This window comes from Schistocerca gregaria, chromosome X (assembly GCF_023897955.1).
Source record: "Schistocerca gregaria isolate iqSchGreg1 chromosome X, iqSchGreg1.2, whole genome shotgun sequence".
Classification (NCBI taxonomy): Eukaryota; Metazoa; Arthropoda; class Insecta; order Orthoptera; family Acrididae; genus Schistocerca; species Schistocerca gregaria.
This window is the reverse complement of record NC_064931.1, coordinates 646,286,180-646,305,095: the sequence shown is the minus strand read 5'-3', so window position 1 is coordinate 646,305,095 and position 18,916 is coordinate 646,286,180.

Below are 18,916 nucleotides of genomic sequence, written 5' to 3'. Positions count from 1 at the left end.
ACGTGGCATGGACTCACGTCACTGGAAGTCCGCTGCAGAAATACTGAGCAATGCTGCCTATATCGCCATCCATAATTGTGAAAGTGTAGCTGGTGCAGGATTTTGTGCACAAACTGACCTCTAGTTTATATGTCACAAATATCCGATGGGATTCATGTAGGGCAATCTGGATGGCTAAATCATTCACTCAAATTGTCCAGATTGTTCTTCAAACCAATAGTAAACAGTTGTGGACTGGTGACATGGTGCTTTTTCATCCACAAAAATTCCATCATTGTTTGTGAATGCGAAGTCCATGAATGACTGCAAATGGTCTCCAAGTAGCCAAACGTAACTATTTCCAGTCAATAATCAGTTCAGTTGGACCATAGGACCCAGTCCATTCCATGTAAACACAGCTGACACTGTTATGGAGCCACCATTAGCTTGCACAGTACTGTGTTGACAACCTGGGTCCATGGCTTCATGGGGTTGCGCCACACACGAACACTACCATCAACTCTTACCAAATGAAATCTGGACTCATCAAACCAGGCCATGGTTTTTCAGTCAACCCAGGGTCCATCTGACACAGTCACCAGCCAAGCAGAGGTGGTGCAGGCGATCTCACGTTGTTAGCAAAGGCGCTCACGTCGGTCTTGTGCTACCATAGCCCATTGACACCAAATTTTGCCTCACTGTCCTAATGGATACATTCTTCATACGTCCCACGTTGATTTTTGCAATTATTTCACTCTGTGTTGCTTGTCTCTTAGCAGTGACAAGCCTATGCAAATGCCACTGCTCTTGGTTGTCAAGTGAAGGCTGTGGCCTATTGTGTTGTCTGTGGTGAGGGGTAATGCCTGAAATTTGGTATTCTTAACACACTCTTGACACTGTGGATCTCAAAATATTGAATACTCTAAGTATTTATGAAATGGAATGCCCCATGTGTCTAGCCCCATATTCCAAGTCTGTTGAGTCCTGTCATGTGGCCATAGTCACATCAGCTTATTTATTTATTTATTTATTCATTCATTCATTCATTCATTCATTCATTCATTCAAACAAATCACCTGAGTACAGATCACAGCCATGGTAATGCACTGTCTTTTTATACCTTGTGAACACAGAACTACCACAATCTGTATAAATGCATATCACTTATTCCATGACTTTTGTCACCTCAGTGTAGGTATGGGAATGAATGGAGAGGACAAGTGGCTTTCTGCTGGAGGTTGGTGGAGTCATAGATGATAAATGCAGCCAAATGTTGTTGAAGTTCATCACTGTTAATCATAAACAAATGAAGTGCACTGTGCCTGCAGTACACAGATGGATACTGAACTCTGAAGTGTGCCAATTTAGATGCACCGCTAAGCATATCTTTAGAGCCAGGTGGTAGTTAGCAGTCTTGCTATCAGCACATTCCTGTGGCCAGCTATAGCTTAATCAGGATTATATGATGTATTGTCATCTTGGCATCAGGTGGCCAGTGTGAGGCAGGCCAGTTTCATATTCAGCACAGGACAGTGGTATTACTCAGGGTGGCAGACCCTGGATTGATGGCTAGAGAGCGGCAGTTGGTGTTCATGGTCTCCAGTGTCACTGGGCAAGGTGAACATTAATTTGTACCACGGTCCATAAGGTGGTGGCAGGGTCCCTGGCAGGCAGTGTTGTGGTGATGGCAGTAGGGTGATGGTGACCTGATGGGTGTGCGGTCAGGCAGCATCCATTGTGTGTCAGCCTGGCTACAATGGTTCATAGCTGCGTCAGGGGAATGTTGTCGACCTCACAGTAGAGACTGACACAGAGGTCATTGACAAATAACCCTACCATAAAGTGGTTTGCTAATGTGGAAGCCAAGTACTGCCACATATTTAAGCACTGTTGAACATTGTGAAGGCTGGTCACAGCTCGGAGAACTGTACTGCGGATGCCGCAGATATGGCAAAATGCTGTGTTCCCTGGCTGTGACTCATGCCGTGGATATGGCACTGGCTGCATTTCTTGTATCATTAAATTTCCTCTCTCTTAGTAGAAATCCAGCCCACCAAACTAGTGATTGAGAGTCTGACAGTAACAGAAGCACTAATATATTTACACTGTTTTGTGTTCTCCTACTCAAGTAAAGAGTAAACACCCTTAAATAACTCTTATCTTTCAGTATCCTTGTTCCCTTTTGCATATTTATGCCCTGTTCATTGTCCAGTGCCTGTAGGTTCTGATTTTCTCTACCGTACTCCAACTCTTTGAGACTGAATCGCCTCTTCACTAATGCTGACACTACTAGTAAGGACCTATTGTTTATAGGGTCAGTTTGGGCAACTATGTTTGAGGGGGATGGCAGTAAACAATACACACATTCACCAAAATTATGCAAACAGTTGACGAGGTAGTTCCTACAGTGCTGAGTTGGTGACAACGATGATGACGATGACTTTTTCCACATAGCTCAGCAGTTCTAAACTGGTCCAGGGAGGCAAAAAGGATTGGGTCTAGGGTGCTGTTTAGGTAGGTTAAGGTTCCTTTGGGTAGCATCTTAAAGGGTAAGTTTGCTACGTAGATAAATGAGAAGGCAATGTTTACGTTTGTGGTTCCAGGAATGGTGGCAGGTAAATGGGAGGTAGACACTGAAATCTCACATCATGTGCCATTTATCAACAACCCTTGCCCCTGCACTTCAATCAGTTTGTCCGACTGAAATGATATTGTGTGTAGCAGGTGCAAATGATGACTATTGGATTTACCACTGAGAATAGTGATGCAACTCTTATCTTTTGAAAGAATTTGGTTCTGTCTGTTGTAACCACTCTATGGCAGTGCCACGGGCTTCTCGGAATGGAATGGGGTGGACTTGCATGATCTAAGGATGGTGTGTGTCTGTTTTGTGGGGTAGACAGTCACTTATTAGTTCGTCGGTGCAGTAAGTCTGTGATGGAGAGCATGGCATGGGACTTTTCCAGAATCCCCATGACCTTAAATGAGTAAATCAATTTAGCAGACATCCATTATAAAGAATCATAAACCCTAAAATTAAATGTTAAAGATTAACACTCTCACTCAGATATACTGACAACCTACTTCCTGTTACAAGCTCAACTACTAATACTACAACACAGACTACACACTTAACAAAATAATGATCATACTGCACTACATAGCACTGATTTTTTCCTATCAGGTAAAATTAATCACGCTAAAGTTTCACTGCCATTAGAACACTGCAAATAAAAATCTCCCATTCAAGTTCTGTTAAACTATTACCTAAACAAAATGTCTCATTTATGCTTGCTCGTGAGCTTTTTCATAAAAGCAACATCCTTCGATTTGGTACTTTTCATCATGTAAACTTAAGTATAACATATATACACATACATCCCTAATAAGTAATAATAAAAACACACACAGTTCATATACATATTGCATCCTCAGCTCACAAGACCTTCAGTCCACTCCTCTTTGCCCTTCAGAAGAATATGGTGGCAATGAGGGCAGTGCTTCTAGTGTGCTGTGAAACAGACAAATCTGCCCTACATACAAAAATGTGGTGCGGGCTGGGAGCTGCAGTTTGATGTTAACTGGAGAGGTCATCTCAACTACCTGAATAGCTTCTCGATAACATGAGACAAATTTCTTCGCTTTCCCTTTTAGCATGTAGCATTACACACTAATGTGGTGATTGGTCAGTTTTGCTTTTCTGTCGTGGATGCCTTTCTGCCATTCTAGATTCACTGTTTTCATCTTTTTAACATTGCACTAGATACTTTGTAATCCTGTAGCAAAATTTTGAAGAGAGGCTACAGTTTCTCCTGGTGGCACTTCGCACAGATTGAAAGGGGAGGACATCATTTGTCCAGAAACAACCTCAGCTAAGCCTATATTTACATAGATATTTGACTTTTAGGCTGCTGCTACTACACACAGTAGTAGAGCATCCCAGTCACTATGGTGAATATCCACAGAAAAACTCGCCATTTTTCCCAATGACCTGTGTACTGTCTGTCCTCCCATTTGCTTGCAGGTTCAGCAGATTAGTCTGCATTTTCTTAATGCATAATAGGAAACACAGTTGCTTCAATAACTCAGACACAAAGTTAGTGTCTTCATTAGCTATCGCAGTTCTGGCATTGAAAACACCAATATCCGCTGCTTAACTATTGCTTGTGGCACTTTTTCTGCCAGTCAATTTGCTGTGTCAATACTGGCCACAAAGCTTAAGTTACAGGCAATACATAGTGATTCCTTACTGGTGTTCATTCAGAGTGACTAAGAATATCCATACCAATCAATTGGAATGGCCTATCTGCCTCATGCAACCTTTGTAATGGAATTTGCTGATGACTCACTTCCACTTTCTGTGCACAAAGGATGCAGTTACTTACATATTGCTCTACTTCTTGCTTATGTGTCTTCCACCAATAATTTTCAGCAACAATATGCTGTGTGAGTCATCACCCACTCTGTCCTGCCAAAATGGAATCATGGGCCTGCCTCAGTACATAATTCTACAAACTTACAGCAGAACTATATGCAAACTGATGTGTCCGCCAAAGGCAGTGCAGCAAAAATATCCAGATAGAAAATGAATATGAAGTTTATTGTAATGCACACAATCAATTTTCTCTGACAGGAGTGAGTTTGGAACACAATAATTGAAAACAAGTCATTTCTTGAATATTGGAAGAAGATCTGAAGGCTGAATGCATGCAAATGTCACAGTAAATTGATAGTTTTCAAAATCCAATGTCCATAATAAACTCGTATCCCAAAAGGATGGGCAAAAGTTTAAGTCTGGCATATTACCAGTGAAGAACAAAGACAAATATTACAATGTCCAGGATTGCTGGTCACGGCATCTGAGGCCATATTACTTCAGTATAGAGGCCACAAATGGTAAATGTCCATAGCTGGCAGCTCCTGGAGATGAAGGTTGACATAGGTGGTGTCATCATTGTAGCAGCAACTCCAGTGTGAATTCCTGATTATCAGAATGGTTTCACAATTGGCACCTGGCCCAGGAAACTCGCTGAGAGTGGAATTGCTGAAGTGTTGCCCATGTACTGGCCACTGCTTTCAGTCATGTGGCCTGCAGAGGAGAAAAGGTCTGTGGGCCAAATGATCTCTGTTATTGCTTGGGTAGCCACTTGGTAGTCAGGCAGGGTGCAGTCATTCATTGTATGTTGTCTGAAGAGCTGTCCTTTGGGAGTCACATGCCAACATAACTCATCTGTTGTTGGTTATTGCCTGAGTAGGTGTAAGGTCCCAACACAGCACAAACCACGTCTTGTTTGCTTGATGTCAGCGTTGAATTGTGCTTACTTTGCAAACCGCTGACAATCCTGGTCAGCTGCTTGGGCTTTGTGCCATTTTTATGACCTCACACTGATACATTCTATGGCGTGTATTTTGTGACATAGTCCATATACATTAGAGTGGGATTTCCCTGGTTGACTTACAACCTCGGAATTCAATTTACTTAGTTGTAAAGGACAATGAATCGCGTCAGTCGCTGGATCTTTGAGCCTCATAAACCATTTCAGGATTGAGTAATCTGTTCTTACCCTAAAATGTCATCCTCATGATTAATAATTAAAATAGCTAATGCCATAGATTAAACCAAACATTTACTTTTCTTTAGTTGACCAAGTTTTCTCCACATTATTGAGTTGTCCGGAAGCAAAATCAGTCATGTGTTCTATTCCATTTACTTCTTGGCTCAGTACACACCGTAGAGCATGGCAGCTGGCATTACCCAGCAGTATAAATTGCTTCTGATAGTCCAGGAAAGCAAGAATGGGACCATTTGACAATAAATCCTTAAATCACACAAAAGCTGCTCCAAACTCTGGACTCCAGTGAAATTTCATTCGTCTTTAATAAATGTGTAAAAAGTCTTGACACTTCTGCAAATTTTGGAACAATTTTTCTATAATAATTAGTGATCCCTAAAAATGACTGTGATTCTTTTTCTGTGCTAGGGATTGGACAGTCCTTTATGGCCTGTATAAGTCAAGGATTGGTTTGCACACCATTCTGGCATATAAAATGACCTAAATAGTGAACTTCCATTAATACAAAATTACACTTTTCTAAACTAAGTGAGTCATACCACTTGTAACTGATCAGACATCTCTTAATTGCTCTTCAGTGTCCTAGGAAAATACAATGATTTCATCCTAGTACAGAATTCATTGTTTCAGTTTCAGACTCTGTATTACCCTGTCTAATAGGTGTTGGAAAGTCACTGGCACATTTTTCAGCTGAATGGCATATGACACTAATGATAATCATCAGATGGAACTGTAAATATGTAAATAATGTCTTGCCTCAATCCTCCAGTGCTTCATCTACCTGGTGGTACTCACTTCACACATCCACATTGATAAAATAACAGCATTACTCCAGATTGTCCAAGGTCTCTGTAATGTTTGGCATTGGGCAAGCATCTGTAACTATCTGTAGATGCAACAAAGCCTATGAGCTTTACTACGATCTGAGGACTTTTATGGAATTATGACTACTGGTGACCCCAAGGACTAGTGTTCTCATTGATCATTTTCTCCCCAAATTGCTCCAGGCAAATGCTGAAATGGTTCCTTTATAAGGGCACAGTGATTTCGTTGCTCATCTGTGATACAATACAAGCTTGTGCTCCATCACTAAATTACCTCAATGTCAATGGGACATTAAAACCCAATCTTCCTTCCTTCCTTTCTTTGATCATTTCGATTACTAAATTTCTCCATTACTGTCTGCAAACGGTGCAGAACACAGTATAGTTTTCTGTACAGAGGTGGTTCATTCCCAATGGAAATGCTATGATGCATTAAAGGTGTAGCTGGCAGTGCTGTAGGCGGATTCAATAATTCCATGTGTTTCTTTAATAACTTCTCCATGCCCCCCCCCCCCCCCTCCCAATCACATCCTTCTCCCTTAGTGTGGCTAAATCAACATGGCTTTGAATATTATGCTCTAAAATCTGTATTAAACTCACCTTCCTCCAACACTTGTAAGTTACCTATCAGCATACCACTTGATGGAATCATCCTTCCAAACCAAAACTGCCTACACTGACAGGCACTACCTGGCTTGCATCAATTTTCTATAGAGAGGACAAACTACATCACATAAAACATTGTGCCCGATCCAGATCATTTTCTGGTGAGGGCTCAACCACATGTACAAAATTAACTGGCAGATCAGCACCTACATCCATCCAGGGCACCTTCTCTCTTCCTTTCAGTACTGTATCCTATGAGTTGAGACTAAGAGACCTTAAACTCAGTTTTCTTGGCTCTGGGGTGTGCCTTGCAACAGTTTACTTCTTTCAGCAGCAAAAGTGAGATGGAATGATGATTGATCCAACTCCACTATGTGCTGATGTAGATCGAGTCTGGCATGATGTTTAATGGGAAAGTCTTACCCAGGTATGTGGTCTTAGCTTATGCCCACATTATGGAAAACTTCCATGTAAGCCTGGAATTTTCTGCCCCCACTCAGAAACTGAACAATGGTGAACTGATTGAGTAAACTCTATTCCTATTTACACCATTTAACATACAATGAGGCAGGTTCAGATTTATTGCATCAAGTACACCCTGACTTGCCACAAATACATATAACCCTGTATCCAATAAAAATGCATGCTGTTTTCTTCATCCATAGCCAATTAGACGAAAGTCTGCCACTGATTCAGGTTGAGAGTGTGCTGTGGTCGTAAAACTGTGAGCTTTACCCCGAGTCCACCTTCCTTGATCTGCAGACATTTCTGACTTGTGTGTCCTATGTGCTTACATCTTTGACACTGTGGCTTCTTACAACACCACCAAATATGACCCAGACACCCACATCTATAACATCACATCAATCTCACCCAAAGTTTCTGCAGTTACTAGTGTTTCATTCAAGATTTTCAGGAATTCTATGCATGTTGTTTTACATGACTTTTCAGCCAGTAGACCCTGCAAAAGTGTATTAAACATTCTTTACTATGCTTCTTGCAAAATAGCCTTATTGGTGCAGTCATCAGTCAACTTGTATGTATTAAAATTTATCTTCCTGGTACAGTGTACAAAGCTTTCTATTGAAACCACTTGTTTTTGAACTATGCCATTAAACTGTTCATGATAATCTGTAGACGTGTTCTTCCGTCTGTAACTGTCTACTAACCCTTCCCATAAGCCCTCAAAGGAGTGAGCATCCCCTAACTCCTGTGTGCAAATTGTCAAAGGAAACAAAAAAAATATCTCCAAATCTTCTCATGTAACTCTGTTATATGTTTATGTTTGAACCACTTTTTTTTAAGCAAGTGCTGAATGCATCTTCATCCTCTGTACCTGATCTTTACAGTTATTGCCTATCACCACACAGTATACCCCAGAAGAAAACAGTAAAGGTGAGAAACAACCATATAGGCCCAAAAAACTTAGTCAGCAGTTATTTGTATTTGTATGCGGCATGCCACTGCAGCTGAACCACTGTCATTTCCTCTCCACTGGTCAACCAATTCAGTCTCCAACAGCTGTACTTTTGGCATCAAGTGTAATAGATCTTTGGACAGAAGCTTTCTGCATCGATGATTTCAGCCATAAATAGAGATATTAAGAAAGGAAGGAAGATTTTTCTGTTTAGCAAACGCGACAAAAATCAGATTACAGAGCACCTGATGGCACAACACAAAAGTTTTGTCTCAAGTACAGATAGTGTTGAGGATCAGTGGACAAAGTTCAAAACCATCGTACAATATGTGTTAGATGAGTATGTGCCAAGCAAGATTGTAAGAGATGGAAAAGAGCCACTGCGGTACAACAACCGAGTTAGAAACCTGCTACAGAAGCAAAGGGAACTTCACAGCAAACATAAACATAGCCAAAGCCTTCCAGACAAACAAAAATTACGTGAAGCGAAATGTAGTGTGAGGAGGGCTATACGAGAGGCGTTCAATGAATTCGAAAGTAAAGTTCTATGTACTGACTTGGCAGAAAACCCTAAGAAATTTTGGTCTTATATCAAAGCGGTAGGTGGGTCAAAACAAAATGTCCAGACACTGTGACCAAAATGATACTAAAACATAGGATGACAGACTAAAGGCCAAAATACTAAATGTCTTTTTCCAAAGCTATTTCACAGAGGAAGACTGTACTATAGTTCCTTATCTAGATTGTCACTGGAGCGATGATTTCAGCTGTAAACAGAAATATTAAAAAAAAGTAGGAAGATATTTCTGTTTAGCAAAAGCGTCAAAAAGCAGATTACAGAGTACTTGATGGCTCAACACAAAAGTTTTGTCTCGAGCACAGATAGTGTTGAGGATCAGTGGACAAAGTTCAAAACCATCATACAATATGCATTAGACAAGTATGTGCAAGCAAGATCGTAAGAGATGGAAAAGAGCCACTGTGGTACAACAACCGAGTTAGAAACCTGCTACAGAAGCAAAGGGAACTTCACAGCAAACATAAACATAGCCAAAGCCTTGCAGACAAACAAAAATTACGCGAAGCGAAATGTAGTGTGAGGAGGGCTATGGGAGAGGCATTCAGTAAATTCGAAAGTAAAGTTCTATGAACTGACTTGGCAGAAAATCCTAAGAGATTTTGGTCTTATGTAAAAGCGGTAGGTGGATCAAAACAAAATGTCCACACACTCTGTGACCAAAAAGGTACTGAAACAGAGGATGACAGACTAAAGGCCAAAATACTAAATGTCTTCTTCCAAAGCTGTTTCACAGAGGAAGACTGCACTGTAGTTCGTTCTCTACATTGTCGCACAGATCACAAAATGATAGATATCGAAATAGATGACAGAGTGATAGAGAAACAATTAAAATCGCTCAAAAGAGGAAAGGCCGCTGGACCTGATGGGATACCAGTTCGATTTTACACAGAGTACATGAAGGAACTTGCTCCCCTTCTTGCAGCAGTGTTGGAAAAGGGCACAGGTCATCCCCGTTTTCAAGAAGGGACGTCGAACAGATGTGCAGAACTATATACCTATATCTCTAACAACTATAAGTTGTAGAATTTTGGAACACATATAATGTTAGAGTATAATGACTTTTCTAGAGACTAGAAATCTACTCTGTAGGAATCAGCATGGGTTTCGAAAAAGACGGTTGTGTGAAACCCAGCTCGGGCTGTTCGTCCACGAGACTCAGAGGGCCATAGATACGGGTTCCCAGGTAGATGCCGTGTTTCTTGACTTCTGCAAGGCGTTCAATACAGTTCCCCACAGTCGTTTAATGAACAAAGTAAGAGCAGATGGACTATCAGACCAATTGTGTGATTGGATTGAAGAGTTCCTCGATAACAGAACGCAGCATGTCATTCTCAATGGAGAGAAGTCTTCCGAAGTAAGAGTGATTTCAGATGTGCCCCTGGGGAGTGTCGTAGGACCGTTGCTGTACACAATATACATAAATGACCTTGTGGATGACATCGGAAGTTCACTGAGGCTTTTTGCAGATGATGCTGTGGTACATCGAGAGGTTGTAACAATGGAAAACTGTAGTGAAATGCAGAAGGATCTGCAGCGAATTGACGCATGGTGCAGGGAATGGCAATTGAATCTCAATGTAGACAAGTGTAATGTGCTGTGAATACATAGAAAGATAGATCCCTTATCATTTAGCTACAAAATAGCCGGTCAGCAACTGGAAGCAGTTAATTCCATAAATTATCTGGGAGTACACATTAGAAGTGATTTAAAATGGAATGATCATATAAAGTTGATCGTTGGTAAAGCAGATGCCAGACTAAGATTCATTGGAAGAATCCTAAGGAAATGCAATCCGAAAACAAAGGAAGTAGGTTACAGTACTATTGTTCGCCCACTGCTTGAATACTGCTCAGCAATGTGGGATCTGTACCAAAGAGGGTTGATAGAAGAGATAGAGAAGATCCAACGGAGAGCAGCACGCTTTGTTACATGATCATTTAGTAATCGCAAAAGCGTTATGGAGATGATAGATCAACTCCAGTGGAAGACTCTGCAGGAGAGACGCTCAGTAGCTCGCTACGGGCTTTGTTGAAGTTTCGAGAACATACCTTCACTGAAGAGTCAAGCAGCATATTGCTCCCTCCTACATATATATCGCGAAGAGTCCATGAGGATAAAATCAGAGGGTTTAGAGCCCACACAGAAGCATACCGACAATCCTTCTTTCCACGAACAATACGAGACTGGAATAGAAGGGAGAACTGATAGAGGTACTCAGGGTAACCTCTGCCACACACCGTCATGTGGCTTGCGGAGTATGGATGTAGATGTAGATGTAGATGTAGATGTAGATGTAGAAGTTGATGGAGGTGCAGAGTGAGAAAGCAGCCAAATGTTGACAAAGTTCTTTATAGTTAATCCTGCAAGCTGACAGCTATTGGTGGATGTGGAACCTCACCCATGTATGGTTGTGTAAATGTGCTGCTGTAACTGCATCATGTAGAGGCAGCTGGTAATAAGGGGCTTTGCTAATGACTCATTCCCATGGCTAGATGTAGCTAAATCAGGATAGTGTGACAGTATCCTGGTGTCAGGTGGCCACCTCGAGGCAGGCCGGCAGCATTTCCCAGAGTTTCAGAACCTGGAATGATGGACAGAGGGTGGCATGGGAGCTGGGTAGACCTCAGCTAAGTGGACTTGCTAATGCAGATGACAAATACTGCTGCATACTCCAGTACCATCGAACTTACTGAAGGCTGGTCATTGCATGGAGAACTGGGTCATGATTGAGGACACTACCGGCTTGGCAGAATGCTGTTATGGCTGCCTGCAACTCATGTGCTGGCTATGACACTGGGCTCCTGTCTCACAGCAGCTAGATCATGGGCACCCAATGCAGGGTGCACTTTTTCTCCAAGGAAGTGCAAGCACTGCCATTATGTCAAAGGGATTACTGTGAGTACCTCCTTTCAAAGAAAACTGCAGCCACCACATCTGTCTGCCATTCACAACATGTTGAAAAAAACAGGTGTTGCTGCCAGATACCACAGACTGACAATGGGTAGATGGGCTGCAGTGTAGCAAATCATTTAGCAACTCACTGATGGACAACAAATGCTACTGGTCAGCAGCCATGCTTTTCAGAACCAACTCTTTGCTAAGGGGTACAAACACTACACTCCATTTTGTGCTTCTGCTCAGTTCACATCACAGGTCACATACATTATTGTGGGGACAGGAACACAACACTTGGACACACAAAGTATGGAGAAAGATCACATTGACACATTCTTATATGATTCTGGCAGCATGAGAATACCAACAACCACAAGTGGCAAATTGTCCCATTTGGTAATAGGCACTGTTCAGCGAAGTGGTGAAGTTTTTTGGTTGTGGGCTGTCTACACAGAATGAAACAGTGACTCTGATATTAAACATGTGCATTTGTTAGCCTTAGAACACTCATCAGCCAAGGCCATGTGTTATGAATACTCGTACCTAAAGGATCTCTCTTTGTGTATCAGACCTGTAGAACATCTGTTTAAAAACAGTTTGTCCATAGTATCTTTTAAAGAGACACCTCTGTTTATGGAAAGTGGAGAATCATGATGTAATCAATAGAAATGAATACATATTTAAATCTGAGAGAGACTCCTAATAATCAATGAGAAATTTTACATGTTCATAGAAATATAACAATATTACATACCCAAATTCAGTAGTTTATGAAGCTGTCATAACCTAAGAAAAAAAGACATGGATTGAAATGATACTGTATTTGAATATATTGCCATGTAATAACAGTTCAGGTAAAAGGTTTTCATGTTCCTAATTAATAGTGGGAAACTGGAAATATTGTGAGCATGTTGTCAACCAGTGATTCACAGATATGTAAAATTAATGTCCTGTGAATAGACAAATGAGGAAGGAAGAATATAAGCTGTACAAAAAAGAATTGAGCATTATATCATGCTGTTATTCATCCAATATCATACTTAGTGATGTACTTGGAGAGATCATTCATTTCTACAAGATCTCATGCACTCACCTATTATTGTGGCTGTACTGAAGTAAGGATCATTGGAACAGATTATTTCTTGCTAATTCATGTGCCACTGCTTAACAATGAATAACTGACTTCAATTGAGATGCCTTGTAGTTGGTTTCGACCACATTTCACCAGTATTGCAGCTCAGCTGGTGTGTGTGTGTGTGTGTGTGTGTGTGTGTGTGTGTGTGTAGCCATTGAAATTGACCAGCATATTCTGCCAGTGTATGGTCAGTTCTGTTCTTGATCACACTTACAGCAAAGTTAGTATATGACAAGACTGCTTTCACAGTGGCCCTGAATGTATAATGTACCTGTGACAATAGGAATAGATGTGCTGAGTTTGTAGGTATGGTACAACACTTGCACTAGTAGTTTTATAGATTAGGGAGAGCTGGGAAGGATTGGCTATAGGCTGTTTGTCTTTACTGGGCACACAATGCCAGGTAGTCAAAGCCCTAATGAAAAACATCTAGATCTACATTACTGCTCTACATTTCACATTTAAGTGCCAGGCAGAGGTTTATTTGAACCATCTTCAGACTATTTCTCTGCTCTCTAATAGTGTTGAGGGTGGGGGTGGGGAATTTACACTTAAATCATTCTTCATGGGTTCTAATTCCTCTTATTTTATTATGATGATCAGTCCTCCGTATGTAGATGGCTGCCAGTAAAATATTTTCACATTCAGAGGAGAATGTTGGTGACTAAGATTTCATGATATCTTGCCGTGAAGAAAAACTTCTTTGTTTTAATGATTGCCATCCCAATTTGCTTATCTTATCGATGACATTCTCTCCCCTATTTTGCAGTAATGCAAAATGAGCTGCCCTTCTTTGAACTTTTTCAGTGTCCTCCATCAATCCTCTCTAGTAAGGATCCCATACTGCAGAGCAGTACTCTGTTAGAGGACAAACACGTATAGTGTTGGCACTCTCTTCAGTAGACTTGTTGCATCTTCTAAGCTTTCTGCCAATAAAACATAGTCTTTGGTTTGCCTTCCCCACAACATTATCCATGTGCGAGTTCCAATTTAAGTACTAGGTATTTAGTTGAATTTAAAGCCTTTAAATTAGTGTGATTTATAGTGTTACCAAAATTAAATGGATTTCTTTTTGTAATTATGAGGATGACCTCACACTTTTGCTTACTGAGAGACAATTGACAGTTTTTGCACCATGCAGATATTGTGTCTAAGTCATCCTCCAATTGGTTTTGATCTTTTGATGACTTTACTAGATGGTAAATGACACCAATACTTGCACACAGCCTAAGAGGGCTGCTCGGATTGTCTCTTAAATCATTTATTTAGTACAGGAACAGCAGAGGGCCTGTAACACTTCTTTGAGGAATATCAGATATCAATTCTGTTTTACTCAATGATTTTCCATCAGATACTGCATACTGTGTCCTTTCTGACAGGAAATCGGTATCCAGTAGCACAACTGAAGTGATACTCCATAGGCATGCAATTTAATTAGAAATCTCTTGTGAAGAATTTTGTGAAAAGCCTTCTGAAAATCTAGAAATATAGAATCAATTTGACATCTCCTGTCAATAGCACTCATTACTTTATGTGAGTAAAGAGCTAGTTGCATTTCACAATAATGATATTTTCTGAATCCGTGCTGGCTGTTTGTCAATAGACCATTACATTTCAAGTAATTCATATTGTTGGAACACAGTATATGTTCCAAAATCCAACAATAAATCAGTGTTAGTCATATGGGTCTGTAATTTAGCAGATTACTCATATTCCCTTTCTTGAGTGTTGGTGTAATCTGTACAACTTTTCAATTTTTTGGTATGGATCTTTTGCTGAATGAGTGGTTCTATATGACTGCCGTGTATGAGGCTATTGTATCAGCATAGTCTACAAGGAACCATATTGGTATTGTACCTGGACTGGTAGACTTGCCCTTACTAAGTGCTTTAAGCTGCTTCGCTACACCTAGGATATTGGCTTCTAAGTTATTTGTATTGGAAGTTGTTATCAATTTGAATTCTGAGATATTTACTTCATCTTCTTTGGTGAAAGAATTTCAGAAAACTGCATTTAATAGCTCTGCTTTAGTGGTGCTGTCATGGGTAATATTACTTTTGGTAGCACACATTGAATCTATTGATTGTGTCTTGCCACTGGTGCACATTAGATAAGACCAGAATCTCTTCAGATTTTCTGTCAGATTTTGAGACAGATTTTTGTTGTTGAAACTGTCAAAAGCATCTTGCACAGATGTCCACACTAAGTTTTGAGCTTCAGTAAAATATTGCCAAATTTGGAGATTCTGTGTACTTTTAAATTTGACATACTTTCTTCATTGCTGGGGCAACAGTGATTGGACCTGTTTTGTGTAACATGGGGGATCACTATCATCTTTTATTAATTCCTTTGTTATAAATCTCTTAATTGCCTCAGGTAGATTATTTCTTTGAACTTAAGCCACATCTGATCTACTTTCATATAGTTAGTTGGCGAGGAGTGGAGACTGTCTCTTAGGAAGGTGTCAAGTGAATTTTTATCTGGTTTTTTAAACAGATGTTGTGTGAATTTACTTAAGATGGATTTGGATGTTGCAGTGGCCAAGCTTGCTACAATGCCCTTGTGGTCACCAATTGCTGTATCCATCATGATGCTCTTTATCTTCTTAGGATTATTTGTTGCTAAGAGGTCAAGTATGGGCTCCACAACTAATCATTCAAAATAATATTCTGAAAAAGTATTTACTACAATTTCTCATGATGTTTTATTCCTTCCACCAGCTTTGAATATCTATTTTCACCAACATATTGATTGACATCAATAGCAATTATAATTGTATGAGCAGAGAACCTGTTTGTGATTATATTCAAGTTTTCTTTGAACTTTTCAGCAACTGAATCATCTGAATTGGGGTCAGTAAAAGGAACCAATTATTAATTTATTGTGGTTTTCAAGTGCAACCTTTACCCATATTTGCTCACTTGAACTATCTAGTTCAGTTTCACTGAAAGATAAACTACTTATAACAGTAACAAAGATTCCTACATTTAATCTATCCTTTCTGAACACATTTAGGTCCTCTGCAACAATTTCAACTTAACTGATCTCCAGATTTAGCCAGTTTTTGGTACCTATAATGATTTGAGCTTCAGATGCAGTTAAGGTCTTCCAGTCTATGGTAATGTTGAGTAATTGGGGAGAGGGGGAAGGGGTTGGAGACTTTGGGATGTGTGTGGATATGGTGTGGGAAATATGTGTGTGAAATAGGTTTGGAGGGTAGTGCCTCTCTTTCATGCCCTTATTAAAACTAGCATAATGGGCAAGGTATTGCTCACCACTGCAGATACGTCATGCATGGGTGGTCAGACTGTGTAGGGTAAACTTTTCAGTCTGAAGTGATGGCAGTCATCAAAATGGAAACATGGTTATTGGTTAGTGTGCTTGGCGTGGACAGAGATTTTTATGGATCCATTGGAGAGATGGAGCCCAACAGCAAGAAAGCTGGCATGTTGGGTTGAGGAGGACTAGGTGAAGTGGATAGGAAGAAAGATGTTGAGGCATGGGATAATTTTTTAGCCCTTGGTACAGTTCATGAATATATCAAGAAATACAGTACAATATATCGAGTGACTAGAAAGGTTTCTCCTAAGTGGCTTACAGGCAGGTTGGTGTATGAGGATGAAGAAGTCATACATCATTCCTGTAATTATTTATTGTGATATATGGTAACAAATATCATCTAAACTGTAATGTTTTTTCTGTGTGCAAAGATTTTAGATGTATAAATAAATATTTCTGTGTGGCTCATTTCCAGAACTCTAAAACTGTTTTCCATAATCATTTTATTTTTCTGTTCACACGATACATTATAGTGTATACTTTACGGGTTTACCTTCAGTATTATTTTAAAACACTTACTCAAACTTAACAATCGATGTTATTTGCCTTCCTCTTTCTCTCCCTATGTTATTATGCAGTCTGAATTATCTACATGTCATCTCCCAAACTGAAATTCTTGCCCTCCAACTATTATCTCTGACCAAAAGTCAACAATGAACGTTGCCTCTTCCAATTCATGTCTCCATTCAACGGCAATCCACTTCCACTCGTCCACCTTCTGGTTAGCTTCCAGAAATTGCTTACCTACAGTCTGGTCTTACAAAGGGTCACTCGCACGGGATGACGGGGGGGGGGGGGGGGGGGGGGGGGCAGTGAGGGTAGTTGCCCCTAGTGATAATTCATTCAGTTTACGAATATAAAAAATACCTGTAACTTTAGGGCTCAGTTATGTATGATTTAAAATGCCTGTACAATTACCACTAAATTAACCGGAAAATATCGATAAAATGACGTAAAAACGATATAAAACATATGTAAACAGAATTACAGGATGAACTAGAGCAAGGAAAATTTTTGAATGAGAATCGACCTAAAAGTAAGAAATGATGATAAATTTAAAAATTGTGTGTTTTTCTTTAAGAAATCTCTTTCGTTGAAGATGTGCAAAATTGTAATATATCCGTCTTACAGCTATTGGCTACGAAGTATCTTTATTTTTATTTCTACACCCATACGTTATCAGTATTCCCGATGTCGTAAATTACATTGGGAAAAAAAAGACAAAAAGGATATTGACAATTGCCTAAATTATAAGATTTTATTGAATCCATGGCAACCTGAAAAAAAAAGTTATAATTTTAAGAATGACATTGACAGCACAAAAAGAATATTTCGACCAGACTGGTTGTCATTATATCCGTGGCTGGTCTATTCTAAAGGCATGGTAGTCATCATGGCGCATTCATAAGCCGCCCATTCGCAAATTTCAAAAAGTTCCATAAATGTGCAAAACTGCATATGAATTCCGAATGGCATAAAGATGCAATAGAAAAGTCAAATAATTTTATAAGTGTTGTGACAAACAAATCTAAAAGTGTGGAAGAACTCGCCAACGAGAATCTTGCGAAATTAGTGCAAACTAATCGTGCACGGTTAAAATCAGTTGTTTCTTGTGTCATGTTTTGTGCATTGTATGACGTGCCTTTAAGAGGAAAAACAAATTCAAATGCTGTATATGATGATTTGTTACAATTTAGAGTACAATCAGGTGACGAAACATTGCGGAAACATTTTGAGGGTGCGCCTAAAAATGCTACCTATGTTTCTCATAGAACCCAAAATGATTTGATTAATACCCTCAATAACAGTGAATCATTTTCAGTTTTGGCAGACGAAACAATGGATATTGCAGGCACAGTACAACTTTCTCTTTCTGCACGTTATTTTGACCTTGCAACTAATGTCAGAGAAGACTTCCTTGAATTTACACCATTAGCAAGGTTAGATACAAAACATATCTCCCACACAATAATATTTACTTTATCTGCTTGGGATTTAAATCTAGATAAAATGGTAGGACAAGGCTATGGCGGGTGCAGTACGATGGCCGGTTAAATTGGCGGAGTACAGAAATAATTGCTGGGAAATATCCCAAGGCTCGCTTCTATCATTGTGCTAGCCATAGACTTAATTTAGTTGTGAATGATTTGAACACCTTACCAGAGGTTAGAAATGCCTTTGGTACCATCAAAGCAGGAATTTCTTTTTTTCCGGGGGAGCACGCAAAGGAAAGTCCTAGTTGGGAACTTACAAAAACTGTGTGAGACACGCTGGTCTGAGAAGCGTAAGTCTATAAGGAAAATTAATGATAAGGTTTTAGAAATTGTTGAAGCATTAGCAATTTTACATAAAGAAGGAGATCGTGAAACTAGGCAGAAAGCCTGGCAACTTTACTGCACACTTACTTCTCCAACATTTATTGTTACCTGAAAAGTTATAACAAAATATTCAGCCAAACTAGAACCTGTCGCCAATATGCTACAAACAGTAAACATTAACTTGTTAGAAGTTTCAGAACACATTCAAGGATTTGTAAAAATGTTATTGGATGACAGAGAAAATGCGGAA